This window comes from Rhinopithecus bieti, unplaced genomic scaffold, assembly GCF_001698545.2.
Source record: "Rhinopithecus bieti isolate Rb0 unplaced genomic scaffold, ASM169854v2 scaffold_81282, whole genome shotgun sequence".
NCBI lineage: Eukaryota > Metazoa > Chordata > Mammalia > Primates > Cercopithecidae > Rhinopithecus > Rhinopithecus bieti.
In genome coordinates, this window is record NW_016830182.1 from 227,901 (window position 1) to 242,775 (window position 14,875).

At 51.1% G+C, this 14,875-nt stretch overlaps 1 long non-coding RNA gene across 1 annotated transcript in view; it reads left to right on the top strand.

The window, feature by feature from the left end:
• LOC108524227 (uncharacterized) overlaps positions 1-14,875 on the top strand; it is a 60,668-nt gene that overhangs the window by 24,392 nt on the left and 21,401 nt on the right. Inside the window, exon 2 of the long non-coding RNA XR_001884009.1 lies at positions 12,153-12,236. This is a non-coding gene — a long non-coding RNA (uncharacterized LOC108524227). The remainder of the gene's footprint in view (positions 1-12,152; positions 12,237-14,875) is intronic.

Sequence of the window (14,875 nt, forward strand, 5' to 3'; positions counted from 1 at the left end):
TTGCCCTGTCCTGTTCTGCCCAATTCTGCCCCACTCTATCTTGCTCCCTTCGAAATCTATGGTGCTGATGACTACCTGTGAGAGGTGATGTCCTGTGAGAGGCCGTGAAGGGGAGTGCCCATTTGAGCTGGACGGCTGCCTGGAGGAGGTGTGGCTTGAACTGGGCTTGAGCAGTGGGGAGGATTTGGAGAGCGGAGGAATGAAGGAGATCAGAGAGGAGAGGCTTGGAGGTAAGAACAAGCAGAGAGGGAGGGCTGGGGAAGCCAGCCTGCAGTGAGAGGAGGGGAGGTAAGGTGCTGTGCTGGGGAGAAGGAGGAGAGAAGGGTGGGAGGTGGTGGAACCCTGCCCCTCCTTTCTTGGTTGCTTTGCACCCATCTGGTGTCCTTGCTGGTCAGAGGATGAATCTGGTTAGAGGGGAGCAGAACTGAAGAGCAGAGCTGTGCAGCTCTGGAAGCATCCTAGAGACCGAGACCCTCAGGGGCAAGGGCAGGGTGCTCACTCAGCCTCACTGTGGGTCAGCAGCAGGGCAGGACCGCACTCTGTGCCTCCTGTCTCTTTCTCCTGTTGTGAAAGCTAGCTCTGATGAGCACCTTCTGTGCACCAGGCACTGTTCCAAGTCTTGGTATGGGTTTCCAGTTAGTCCTAAGACAAGCCTATCAAGTAGGGAGCATTGCTATCCCCATTTTAGAGATGAAGAAGCTGAGGCCTGGAGTAGTCTTGAACTTTGCCCGAGGTCACACTGCCAGGAAGAGGTGGAGCCCACAGGCCACCAGCATTGAGCTCCTTTCTGACCTCTTATCTTTGGGGGAGATTGGCCCAGTTTCCTTCTCCTTTCCTGAAGGAGCGTGTGCATCCTTGTTGAGACCAGGAAAGGAGGTCTCAGCTTCATTTGGTATTCCCTCCCTCCTTAGTAAAGCACCTAAGTGCCTTCTGTGCTCCCGGAACGTCAGGGAACATCGGCAAACATCAGCGAGGCGGGAGAGGAATGCCCCCAAACCCGTGCCCCGTGGTGCAGGAAGGGCTGACTCACTCGGCTGACTTCCATTAAACATTTGACGCATCACAGAACTGCCGAAAACCATCCATCAGGCCACCTCCCTCCGCCTGCCTCCCTGCCCTGCTCACAGCGGGGGTTTGGCCTCAGCCTGCATTCCCTGGCTCCAGGGAAGAGAGAGGAGAGGGGCAATACCCAGCCATGGCTGTGATGCTAGTAAGAGCACCATGTATTGAATGTCAGCATGCCCAGGCAGACCTCAGCACATTACAGATTTTATCTCATTGAACCCCGTGATCGTCAATAGGTACAGTTGTTACCATTCAGTAGATGTGGAACCTGACATCAAAGAGGGCCATGGTCACTCTGAAGGCGCTAGGGCAGCACTGAGCCCAGGGGTATGAGTTGAAAGCCCCCTCCACCTTTCTGCATTCCTTGATGGGGTAGAGCAGATCAGGTACCCCACAGTGGGATGGGGCCAGAGCAGCACAGTACATTCAGTGATCAGTGTCCCATGGAGGACAGCCCTGGCCAGGGCAGGTTGGGGGGGACCCCAGCACAGGGTGAACTGCAGGACAGCGGTCCATGGGTAGAGGCACTCTGTCTTTCCCTCCACCTGGTTACTGCAGCCAGACCAAGTTCTCTGGGCTCCCCCATCTCCCTAGGGCCCCCATTCAATCAGGGGCCAGTCTCTTTGGTTCTCCCAGCTAGATCTTCCTGAATCCACAATCTCACATCACAGCCCCTCTTGTGGGGGACTGCCCCAGCCTCCTACTGGTCTCTGGCCTCACCTTGCCAATTTCTTCTCCCCACCGTAGCCAGAGGGATTGTTCTAGAGCCCATGTCTGCCCTCTGGTTCTTCCACTTAAAACTCAACCTGACTGCCTCGCATGGGATGGAGCCCACATTCTGCACTCAGCCTGGCGTCCCCGGGACCCTCCCGCCCGCCCCTTGATGGCTACCCCCCTGCTCGTGCTGGGGTCTCGGCTGTGCTGTGCTCCCGGCAGGAGAACCATCTGCTGCTCCTTGGCTGGTGAATTTCTGCTCGCCGTTCAAACTCCAATGCAGAGCACCTTTCTTCCAGGGAGTCCTCCCTGATAGCGTTTATGTGCTTCATCCTAACACTGCACAAAACGCACTGTCCCATTTTCTTTCCTGTATGTCTGTCACCCTCTATTGACCATCAGTTCCAGGAGGGCAACGAGTGTGCCCCCTTCACCACTGCTCCCCTAGAGTAACATGGGGGCTGCTCCACAGCAGGCCCTCCAGGAAGGGATGGCTGCATGATGAATGAATGAATGATGCCTGATACGGCTAAGACAGGAATCCCCCAAGGTGCAGCAAGGGTCAGGGACTCAGACGCAGGTGGCAACCTAGCAGCGGGGAGGTGGTGTGATGTTTGGAGTTTAACTGACCCCAGTGCATACAAGCTGTGTGGCCTCTGCCTGCCTGTTTGCTTGCATGCAACATGGGGATAATGACAACTCCTTTACCAAGAATTTGTCCTGAGAGGCCCTGGAGATAATACCTGGGCAGCACCCAGCCCTGTGCTGGGCACAGAGGAGGATAAGGTGGTGCTCCCTCTGGGTCTTGAGGCTGGGGTCAGGCTGCAAGCTTCTCTGAGACAGTGGGTGGACCTGGCTCTGCAATCAGGAGGACCATGAGTCCTGGGGCTTCAGTTCAGGCACACAAGAAGAGACAGGGGCAAGACATTCCCCACGCTCCTCTGGGCTGGCCTCAGCATTCGGAGGCTGAGCTCTCACCAGTAGCTCATCCTTCCTTTGAATGTAGCCAAAGACAATCAGGAGTGCTATGAGCCCTGGGGCTACAGTCCAGGCGCGCAAGTGGGGACATGGGCAAGACATTCCCCACACCCCTCTGGGCTGGTCTCAGGCATGTAGAGGCCGAGCTTTCATCATTAGCTCATCCTTCCTTTGAATGGAGCCAAAGTTAGAACTGGGCCACACTGAGATTACCTACATGGGGAAGCAGAGGCCCAGGGAGGGTTTGGAATGTGGCTGTGGGTGAGGAAGGTGGGATGTGGGGAAGAACCACCATTTATTAGTTACCTACTAAGATGTGGGAGGCACTGGCTTTAGTGACAGTCAGGCGCCCCCAGTTCCTGGGTGTGTGGCCTTGGGCACATTGTGTAAAATGGGTATGAAATGGCACATACCTAGGTGGTTGCCGGGAAGGCAGGGGACACGGTACAGAGGAAACACTCAGTGCCCAGTGCCAGCCGTGGTAAGTGCCTGCTAACTGAAGCCCACTGTGGAACCTTTGGGGTGCCTCGGTCTGGTAGGTGTGATCTCTGTTTCCAGAAGAAGACAGGAGGACCAGGGAGGTGAACCGAGGAACTCAGGGCCACACAGCCACTAGGGACCAGAGGGACAAATGACCTGGCCCCAGGCTCCGTGCTGAGGATTTAGCCACGGGGACTACATATGGCGGGGTCGTATTTTTCTCATTGCCTTCACGTCGTGTTTCTTAATTTAAAGTGGGAAATTCCATATTGGGTGCCTCATCAATCATTTTTGTGAGCTCAGCTCCGTGGAAAGCACAGAAAACATTTATATTTGCAGCTCAAACTGTCGAAAATGTAAAACAATTTAAATAATATTAACATTTTAACAGCCTCCACTCACGGCTCTGTGAAATTAACCATTATCTCTTGGAGTATTTGTTAAGATTCAGCCGCGGGTAAGTGGTGAGACCCATGGGCAGCGTGTTTGGGGGTGAGGGTGAGAGGAAAGGCCAGGGGGCCACCCGTGTGAGCTCCGAGGGGCTGGTCCCATGCAGGCCTCCTGGCCATTCTGCCAAACCTGTGTCCTTGCTCAGGGGACAGCCTCCTCTGGCAGGGACTGTGGCTCCTCATGTCTCAGATGAAGACCCTCCAACTGGGCTGGGTGCTGGAGGCCTAGAGAGAAACACGACACTGACTCTGTCCTCAAGGGACCCCGGTGGTGGGGATAGGTGACTGGCAACATGCACACTGGTGTGGGATTTATGCTATACACAAGAAGGGAGTGCTGGGGTGCTGGGGGCACTGAGGGGGAATCAGGAGCACCTCCTGGAGGAACCTGCATCTGAGATGATTTCTTGTGTTGGGCAGGCACTGTATGAGGGAACAGATCATCTCCAAGGCGTGGCCTTGCTATAAACCTCAAGAGCCTAAGAGTGCCTGCGTTTTGTCCCAGGCAGTGAGGAAGAAGGGCCTGCAGAGCAGTGCTTCTGGGTGGTTCTGCTAAGCTCCACACACAAATCTGGGTTGGGTTCATGTGAACAGGGATGCAGGCAAGGGGCAGGCACTTGTTGGGCTGTTGGGTGATCCAGGAGTGATGAGCTGGAAAAGCCAAGACTCAGGAAAGAATGATGTTATTTTCCAATAACAAGAATGACAGATGACTTTTCCAGTGGCTTCAGCAGGAAGAACTAGGCTTTGTGGGCAGATGTTATAAGGTGATAGTACAATTTCTTTCCTAGTACATTTTCTTTTCTTTTTTGAGTTGAGTTCTTGCTCTGTTGCCCAGGCTAGAGAGCAGTGGCATAATTATAATTCACTGTAGCCTCAAACTCCTGGGCTCAAGTGATCCTCCCACCTTGGCCTCCCCAAATGCTGGAATGACAGGTGTGAGCCACTGTGCCCAGCCCTACATTTTCTTACCTATTCCTTCTTTTATTGTTATTATTTATTTTTTCATTTAATCTTGCTCCTTCTAATACCTGTTCTTTCTTCTGCTTTCCCATAGGGTCATGATACCATTGACCAGTAATGAAATGGTGAGCTCCCCGTTGTCAGGGGTGTCAGACAGATGTTGGGTGACATCAAGGACTGGTAAAAAGGGATTGCTGCATTGGACATTTATTCAGCCCCACTGTGGGCCAGGTCTTGACTAGACACCACCTCCTTGGAAAAGAGCCAGACCCAGTTGTCACTTTTGAGGGGTGTTACAGACTGAATTGTATCCACTCCCCAAATCTGTATGTTGAAGCCCTAACCCCTAATGTGATTTTACTTAAGAATTGGTAATGAAGGCTAAAGGAGGTTGTAAGGGTGGGGCCCTAACCTGATAAGACTGGTGGTGTCCTTATGAGAACAGGAAGAGACACCAGAAAGCTCACTCTCATTCTGTGAGCACACAGAGCGAAGGCCATGTGAGGACACAGCAAGAAGGTGGCAGTCCACAAGCCAGGCGGAGAGCCCACCTCAGAACCAACCCCAGTGGCACCTTGATCTTGGACTTCTAGCCTCCAGAGGGGGGTAAAGAAATGTCTGTTGTTTATAGCATCCGGTTTGTGGCATCTTGTTATGGCAGCCTAAGCTCACTAGTCCAGGGGGTTCTTAGGTGAGGGATATGCTAAGGTTGCTGACTGTGATACAGTACTATACAGGACATAAGTATGCACAGAGAAGGGAGTGCCTGGCTCAGTCAGGTGGGCATCAAGGAAGGCTACCTGGAGGAGGTGGTGGTGCAACAGAGTAAAGAGAAGCTGGTCATGAAGAGAGGAAGAGGAAGGAGAGGAAGCAGAGGTGGTGGGGGGGGGGGACAAGGTGCAAAGACACAGAGGTGTTAAAAGGATAGCAGGTTTGGGGACACCAAGAAGAATTCTGTGTGATTGGAGAGCAGGGTTGGAAGAAGATTTGAGAGGAGAGAGGAGGCTGGGACACAGTTGGGCCCACCGATGAGGGAGGACCCTTCTCTATTTTTCTGAGAAGACGATTTAGAGACTCCCACCTGCCAGAGAACTCCACGATCAGCGACTCACTTGCTGTGTGACCTTAGGCAAGTCACTTAACCTCTGCGCACTGTAATTCTCTCATTTGTAAAACCAGGCGAAGCATCGCTGCCCTGCCTGCCACCCGGATGCTTTGTGGGCTCAATAAGCGAGTGCGTGTGAAAGCACTCTGGTGAAAGCCCCATAATAGCGCCACGGAAATGGAAGGTGTTATTATTATGTAACCGCGCTGACTCCCGTCAGAGAGCGTGGAGTCAATTGGAGTCTTGAGGGATGTCAGGGAATTGGCTGCTCTCTGAAGCTTGTCATAGAGACCTGTCTTTTTATTGTACTCCTTTCATATCACTGTTGGCCCGATGAAAGAAGGGGAGAGAATCTTTGATATGTCTAAATATTCCGCTGCCACCAAGACAGGAGGAATTCCGAGGAAGAGCTATTATTAGAGGCTGAGCTGGAGGCAGGCGCTTATGTGGATCAGAGGCTGTCAGTTTGTATAAACAGCCTCCCGCACTTCCCAGGCTGCTGTGGGCCTTGGCACAGAGTAGGTGCCAACCGTGCTGGTTGAATTGCAGTGGTACTGCCCAGGCAGGCACAGAACCAGCTTCTGGTTCCCATTCTGTAGCCACTTTGCTGGGTAACCCCAAGCCAGTCACTTACCCTCTCTGAGCCAAGGAAGACATTATAGTGCTTCCTGATGGTGAGGTCTTTTATGAACGGGGAAGATAAGATGCTGTATGGTACAGAGATCTGGGCAGGCCAAAGAAGTGACCAAGCACAGGCTGCTGACATCCTGGGTATGATAAGGTAGGGAATTTCCTCTCTGGGAAGGATGCATTAGGATTGTGTTCTTCCTAGACCTTGTGTCAGAACCACCTGGGGAGTTTGAAAAATCAGATTCCCCAGCACTACTCCAGGCTTAGAATCAGAATCTCTGGAGGTGAGGCCTGGAACTGTCTTCAGCAAGCTCCCTGGTGGTGTGGATGCAAGTGGCTCAGCACTGGTCCATGCTCCTGCATTTACAAAGACCTGGACCTGGTCAACTGTCTGGCTCAGACACACTGATTCCATGGGAACAGTGTGTCCATCTAGCACAACAGTGCTAGATGACATAAGACAGGGCAGGACACCCTGCCTAGTGCTTGACCCAGTGAGTCCAGCCCTTTCCCTGTTTACTTCTAGGCCACATTAAGCCCTCCAGGAGCCTGTGGGTGGGTCCTGGACCCACTAGCCCACGAACTGGGGAAATGATGGTTGTACTCTGGCTCCTGGCCAGCTCCAGCTGGGTATGATGTCTTCCATACCAACCCTATAAAGATTGCCATGCCTAGATGGAGCCTGCCATGTCTGGCTTGAGACTTATAGAGACCAACTGGGGAGGGCTTCTGGCAGATGAAGAATGGGCCTCTTGGTGCTCATTTTTAATGACTTGTCAAAGTCACTTGTCAAAGTGCCTTCGCTGACAGGGAGCCTCAGAGAAACACCTGGAGGTACCACCTGAAAACAGTTCCCTGTTTCAACGGTGAGGAAATGGGCTAAGAAGGGCCAAGTTGGTTTGTTGCTTTCACTAGAACCCCTGTCCTGTTGGATTAACCCTGGGACCTGGGTGAACTTGAAGAAGGCAGAGCCCGGACAGGCGTACAGAATCGGAGACTATTTTATGTTCTAATGTAGGCTGACATCCTGGGGGTAGATGATAACCTGTCCCTGTCCTGGCTCTCATGGGCCTATTGAATCTCTAGGCTCAGCACATCACAGTCCCCCCAGTCTCTGCCTTCTCTCCACTACCACGACAACTGACTACCAAGGAAGAATAAGAGCAGTGCTTCTTGCCTTGGTTGCCCACTAGAGTTTCCTGGTGTACTTCAAGAAGTCCCGATACCCAGCCACACCCTTGACCAATCAAGTCAGTATCTTGAGTGTGGAACCCAGGTCTCAGTAAATATTTTTAAAGCTCCCTAGAGATTTCATTGTGAAGCTAAGGGGAGAACTGCTACTTTAGAGTGGGTGATTCTCTACAAGGGGTGATTTTGTCCCCCAGGGGACACGTGGCAATGTCTGGAGACATTGTTGATTGTTACAACTGGGGACGTACTACTGGCATCTGGCTGGTAGAGGCCTGGGATGCTGCTAAACACTCTAAAGTGCACAGGACTGCCCCTACAACAGAGAACCATCCAGCCCCAAATGTCAGTAGCGGTGGGGTTGAGAAACCCTCCTTGGATGAAATGGGGGAGGTGACCTTGCTCATCATTCAGCCTTGCAGGCTGACCATCTCCCTCTTGCATCTTCCCAGCTCCCTTTGAAGGGAGCCTCTCCCAGAGTACTACAATTTTCCCAGTGGGTGTGAGCAGCTCTCAGCATATTAGCCACCTGGGTTTTCTGCCATGTCCAATACCGGTCATGGAGACAACCATCAAAATCACAATGATCTTTCACCTTTACTAGATGAAAAGTAAAGGTAAACTGCTCTCAGATGAGATGCAGGGAGCAGAAGGCTGGAACAGTGCCTAGAGCTGGAGGGATATGATTCAGATGCATGAAACAAACATCCCCACATCAAAATTAATTTCTTCCTCATGTAAAGAAGTCTGTTGGTGTGGAGCCCAGGGCTGGAAAGACAGTCCATGTGTCAGGGACCCAGGCTCCTTCTGGCTTCTTACTCCCCCATCCACAGCACATAGGCCCCCACTGTCGTGCAAGAAGGATGTGGAGCTCTCAGAAGGTCTATGCTTTTTTTCTCCTTCCAGGACTGGTGGAGGCACCCAGCCATCCTAATTCTTCCATGTGACTCGTATAATAATCCTGTGAGGAATAGAGAGTAGGTGTCATATCTGTGCATTCTACAGATGTAGAAACTGAGGCTCAGGGACTTTGAGTATATGTCAAGTTAGAAGTGGAATTCAGGACTTCCAACTTTCCTAATGGTGGTCTTTCTCCTGCAGGGGACTGAGGGGGACACACACCTTCCTCATCTAAGCCTTTTACGTCTCAGATCTGGTGAATTTTTCTGACTCCTTCAAGGCAGGGCCTGCCTACACATATGGTGTTTACCCCCTGAGTTTAAATGACATTATGGCTAGATGACATAAGACAGTGACTTTTTCTTTTTTGAGACAGGGTCTTGCTGTGTTGCTCAGGCTGCAGTGGCATGATCACAACTCACTGCAGGCTTGAACTTCTGTTCTCAAGCGATCCCCCTGCCTCAGCCTCTGGAGTAGCTAGAACTGCAAGTGCACACCACCATGCCTGGCTAATTTATTTATTCATTTTTACTTTTTGTAGAGGCAAGGACTCACTATGTTGCCCAGGCTGGTCCCAAACTCCTGGCCTCAAGCATCCTCCTGGCTTGGCCTCCCAAAGCATTGAAATTATAGGCATGAACCACCATGTCTGGCCTATGGTGGCTCTTAAAGCATTCTAGACCAGCAGCATCGGAATCATCTGGGAGCGTGTTAGAAATACAGATTCTTGGGCTGGGTGAGGTGGCTCATGCCCAGCACTTTGGGAGGCCGAGGCAGGCAGATCACTTGAGGTCAGGAGTTCGAGACCAACCTGGCCAACATGGTGAAACCCCATCTCTACTGAAAATACAAAAATTAGCCAGGTGTGGTGGTGTATATCTGTAATCCTAGCTACTCAGGAGGCTGAGGCAGGAGAATTGCTTGAACCCAGGAGGCAGAGGTTGCAGTAGCCAAGATCACACCACTGCACTCCAGCCTGAGGTACAGAATGAGACTGTCTCAAAAAAAAAAAAAAAAAAAAAAAGACAGATTCTTGCAGCCATCGGTTTGAACAAACCTCTGTGGGGTTCTGAGCCCTGCCCTCTAAGGTTTGAGAGGCTCTGGTCTAAGCGATCCTGGAGGCAGTTTTGCAAATCCCAGTCCTAGAGAGGCCATGTGAATTGCCAGAGGCCGCAGTCAGTCCCACACAGGAAACAGCTGGAATCCCAGGACTCCAGCCAGGACCCATATAGGACTTAAGGCCAGGGCTAGGTGAACGGGCTTTATTAGCAATGGTAAGCTCAGCTACCGAGACAAAAATAAGCCAAATCAGTAGCTAGAAGAATAATGTCCAGGTTGTGGGCTGACCCAGCCCTCACAGTCTTCCAGGGGCCCTCTTTCTGATTTCTCTCCCATCTCCTCACAGGGCATTGTCCTCATCTCTCTGGTGCACACTGTGGGGAGGGAAAAAGGAACCAGGACGTTCTTAATGTGCCAGACTGGAAGCGGCAGACATCACTCTAACCCGCATTCCAGACCTCAGTCACATACACAAGAGGCCAGAAATGCTGTCCAGCTAGACAGCCAAGGCCCGGCTACCTCTGACCCCAGATTCCCCACCCTTCTCCTCACTTAACTACGTTCTGGCCACTGATCCATCCAAGGGCCTATGCTCTTCCTACCTCAGGCCTTTTTGCAGGTGCTGTTCCCTCTGCCAGAAATGCTTTGCCCGCCCTTGTCCCCTTCCCTGACCAGCCTATGAGCAGTGAATGCTCTCCTTGGTATTCTCTGTCTCAGCCTCCTGTTCGTTTCCTTCGCTGGGATATGACTTGAGTTTGCATCTTTGTCTGATTACTCAAAGATCTTGGGCCTGTTTCTCCCACCGGCTCTAACCTAGACCTGTGGCATCAGAATCACCAGGGGTGCAAATTCTCCAGCTGCACCCCAGATCTACTGAATCAGAAACTATGGGTGTGGGGTCCACCAATCAAGGTTTTTAAAAACCCTCCAGGTGATTCTCGTGCACAGCAAAATCAAAAAATAGTTCTCTGAGGCTGGAATCTGGGCATCTTCAGGTCTACGCGGCCCACTGGTGAATCTCTATGGAGTGCAACTGCATCCTCCACTCCATAAGCCTACTCCTTGGCCTACAACATGGAGAGAGGGAGTTGGGGAAGGTGTGACCATAGGAATAGACACAGAATTGGTGTGGCGGCAAGACAGACTGACCCCCAGGGAGCATGCAGCAGCCACATGAGACAGTGCGTCATGGAGCTTTAGGAGGAGGGGAAGAGAGTGGACCATAAGCATCAGAGGATGGAATGCCTGGTCAAGAGAAGGGAGGTGAAGCACCAGTCCTTCCACCACTAGCTGGGCAACTGGCGCAGGCCCTCTCTCTTGACCTCAGTTAACACAACTCTAAAATAGTGCAACAGTGATACTTCACAGCCTTTCTCAATTAAACAAAAACAATGTGTGAAGAGTGAGATCAATGAAACTCCTAACAGTGCCTTTTATTGAGCACCCAATGTGTGCCAGGCCTGGGCCAAGCACTGTATGATTTCATCTTCGCATCAGCCTTTTGAGATAAGTTCTAAATCACTCCCAATTTGCAGATGAGAATGCTGAGGCCTAGAGCTCTCAGTCACTTGCCTAGGGATAACACTAAAGCAATAGCTGACAGGGCTGGGTCGAGGCGAGAGGACATCAGTGCTCTTATTCTGCCTGACAATGAGCTGTGTTCTGTTCCTGCATTGCTCCCCCAGCACAGCTAGTCAGCAAGGCAAGAAGTGCCGCTGCCCGGGCCTTTGGGTGTGTCCGCTCCTCGGCCTTTTGAGGGCTCATGCAGGAAGCAGGCTTGATGCATGCTTGTCAAGTGGAATAGAACTGAGGGAGAAGAGAGTGCCCTCAGCCTAGCCCACCAGGGAGGTCCACCGCACAGTGGCATTGGAAGTGGTTCTGCCTTTGCAGGGCCTGGTCCCACCTGCCTCACCACATCAAGGCTGCCTGGCTAAGGGGAATGCATTGCTCCCTGGACCTGTGCATAACTGTGCCCACCTAGCCATGTTGTGGGAATCAATATCAGGTGTGCAGAGAGGCAAGCAGGGCCCTTGCCTTTAGCGGATGCTCCATTGAGAAGTTGTTCGTGCATTCGTTCATTCTTACCATCCTCAGCATGTTCACTGAGCCGCAGTAAGAGATGATGCCATCTACCAACCTCGGCATCCTGTGTAATATTTAGACACATCAATGGCTAATTTTAATGCAAAATACTGGGGGCAAGGCAGTGCAGAGCAGGGACTACTTCTGCCTGAGGGTGGAGTAGGGGACAGTGGAGGCTGCAGGGAGGCTTCAAAGAGGAGGTGACATTTACCCAGCATCTTTAAGAACTTTACCCCTCACTCTTATCTGTTCTTACTCTGCCACTTGAACTCACCCAAGCCTCCCACTACCCCCTCACACACCCATGCACACATGCATAGCACCACAACTGTCAGCCAAACCCCTGCACCAGCACCAGCGAAGTTCCACCTGCACGGGGTGCTTCCTAGGTGCTGGTGGAGGCCATCTGGTAAGTCATGGGTCAAATTCCACCTTGAAATGAATTTTGTTTCATCTCACAATGTTTAAAGTTTTGAACTATCAACAATTCACAAGCCAGAGATTGCATACTAATAATTCAGAATTTTCACTTTCTCTAGAAAAATGAGAAGTCTCTCCAGCCCCAGTGATGGCCAGCATCCTGGAGCTGAGGGGGCTGAGTGGCGGCTATGCCCTTTGGGCAGGTGAGTGTGCTCCAGTCCCGGGCTCCCCACGTGCTGCACACATCTGGAGTCTACCTGGGCCGGAGAGACACTTGACTTTAAGACCTCTGGGTCTCTCCCACTGGGTCCTGTGGAATTTCCCCAGAAATGGCTGTGAAATACCCCTACTCCTTTTGCTCCCACTAAAGGGAGCATATCAGAATGGGAGTGACGGTTGTAAAAATAATAAATCATTTACAATAATCAGCATTTATACGAAATGACTGTGACACATCTCCCACCTGATTGGGTTACCTGCATGTGATGTGACCCCAGGGCTCTTAGCACAAAGTGTCGTGGCAAACTATGCCTGGCTCTACCTCTCACTGGCATTTTGGGGGACATCAAAGCTCAGTACGGACTCTGCCCAATCAATATAGAAAAAAAGTAAAACTGATCAGAAAGGCGACGACCTCCAAGGGCAACTATGTGCCTGTTCCCATTTGTCCTGCCAATACTTAATGCCTTTACCTTCTCAGCTTGAGGCTGCATATTTTTTGAATCCCAGATACACACACACACACATATATATATATATTTTAAATCAGGCAGCAGCTCCCAGTTTTCTCACCTAGGGGTTGCTTGTGGCCAAGAGGAAAGAGTTGTCTATAAGACAGTTTTTTTCCCTGGCTTTCCTTTCTAAAGCCACCCCTGAGGGGATGATGCTGGAGGTGGGAGGAGGAAGAAGGGGAAAGGGAGAGCTCCAAGGGAAACAGGAATAGGGAGAAAAGGTGCTTCCTGGTCCCTGGAGATGTCTCCAGTGGGTGCAGGTTTTGTAAGTAGTGGGACCCCACCTCTCCCTGCAGCAACCCAGGAGGAATGGCTGAGTGATTTCCAGCACCCCTGAAGGTTTCCAGCCCCAATTGTGGGACAAAAGCAGAGTGCAGGGCACCTAAAAAGACTAAGGCGGGGAACAGCGATTGTTTCTGAAGCAGGCAGAGGGGCCCGAGGCCCTGAGGTCTTCCCCAAACCTACATGTTGTGTAAGACTCTGTGACCTTCACATAATTTTTGCCTGGGGGGAAGAGCCCCTGGCCGTGATGGACTAGGGTTACATTTCCAGGGAGCATTGCAGAAGGAGGGCTCCAGAATTCAAAGCTACAATGATTTATGGAAAAGGCTAAATGGGATTCTTCCTGTAAGCTTGAGTTTGAAGACTGAGGTTCTTACCCCCAGAGTAGATATTGAGGCAGATTAGTTCCAGAATTGGGTTACGGGTGTTCAGAGATGGCTAATGTGTGTTATCTAGAGGGCCAGCTCACCCCGGGAAGGGCTCTCTAGGTCTCTGTGTTAAGAAGGATTCTGAGGCAGTCTTGGCTGGGTCAGGGGAAAGCAAGCTTTCATTGATGAGTGAGCTGAAGCATGGATGTGATTTTTGGTCGTATTTAACCCTTACATTTCATAAGCAAAGAAATTGAGGGCCAGAGAGTTAAACCTTTGGCCTAAACTTGGGGCAGAGCTGGAACCAACCAATAACTCCTGATACTAGTGCTTGTGGAATCCTGACAAGATAAGGAAGGAACAAGGAGGAAGGAATTCTAGGCGGGGGAGAACAATTTTTCTGGGAGACAGCTCATCACAAACAACCTGCTAGCACAACATCCTGTTCCCAAACGCCTGTTCCACATGTAACCTCTCTAGCATGATCTTATACAACTTCCCTCCAGCCCCTTTGCAGATGGCCCCTTCTCTGCTGTGCTACCCTTTGCACCTTTGCAACCCTTTCTCTAATAAATTTGCCTTTCTTTACCTGTGACTGTTTTGGTGAATTCCTTTACCGCCTGCCACACCAGCCCCAGACAGTTGCACCCATGGCAGTACTCTTTAACTGACAAAAAATTCAGTGAGCATTTTTCATACCCTATTTTATGCTGATTTGTGTTCGGTGGTGGGGCAGTTCGAGGATCAAAATATTAAAAACATGGTATTAACTGCCTACCATAACATTTCTGATGCTCATGAGACTATTACCTGACTAATATTTATATTAGAGTATATTAACAACTTTTGCATAAACCTCAGCATTTTATGAACTAGTTCAGTATAGTGCTCCACAGGGGGAGCCTCCTTGCAGTCAATCAGGGACCCAGGTTCTTTCTGTCTTGTAGCTCTGCCACCTCTGAGGGCCACATGGTTCTCTGCTGGCAGATGAAGAAGCGAGAGTGAGTGTGGAGGACTGTGTGGAGAGTTTCTGGGCTGGGCTGGGCACGGCACATGGCTTCCACCCCCTGGTCTATGGGTCAGAACTTAACCACCTGGTCACACCTACCTGCAAGGGTTGCTGGGAATGTAGGTTCGTTGTGTGGTGATGGGAAAAGAGAAGGGGGCTTGAAGGAGATTTGCCGTGCCCGTTTCAAAGAGGAGACTGAGATTCAGAGATTTAAGTAGCTTGCCAAGGGTCAGTCAGCTAGTAAGAGGTAAATGCAGAATTTGTATGAGTTTGCTAAGGCTGCCATAACAAAAGTACCACACATTAGGAGGCTTAAACAATAGGAATGTGTTGTGTCATGGCTCTGAAAACCAGAAGTCAGAAATCGAAGTGTTAGCAGGTTCGGTTCCTCCTGAGGGTTGAGAGAAAATCTGTTTCATGCCTCTCCCCTGACTTCTGGTAGCCTCAGGCGC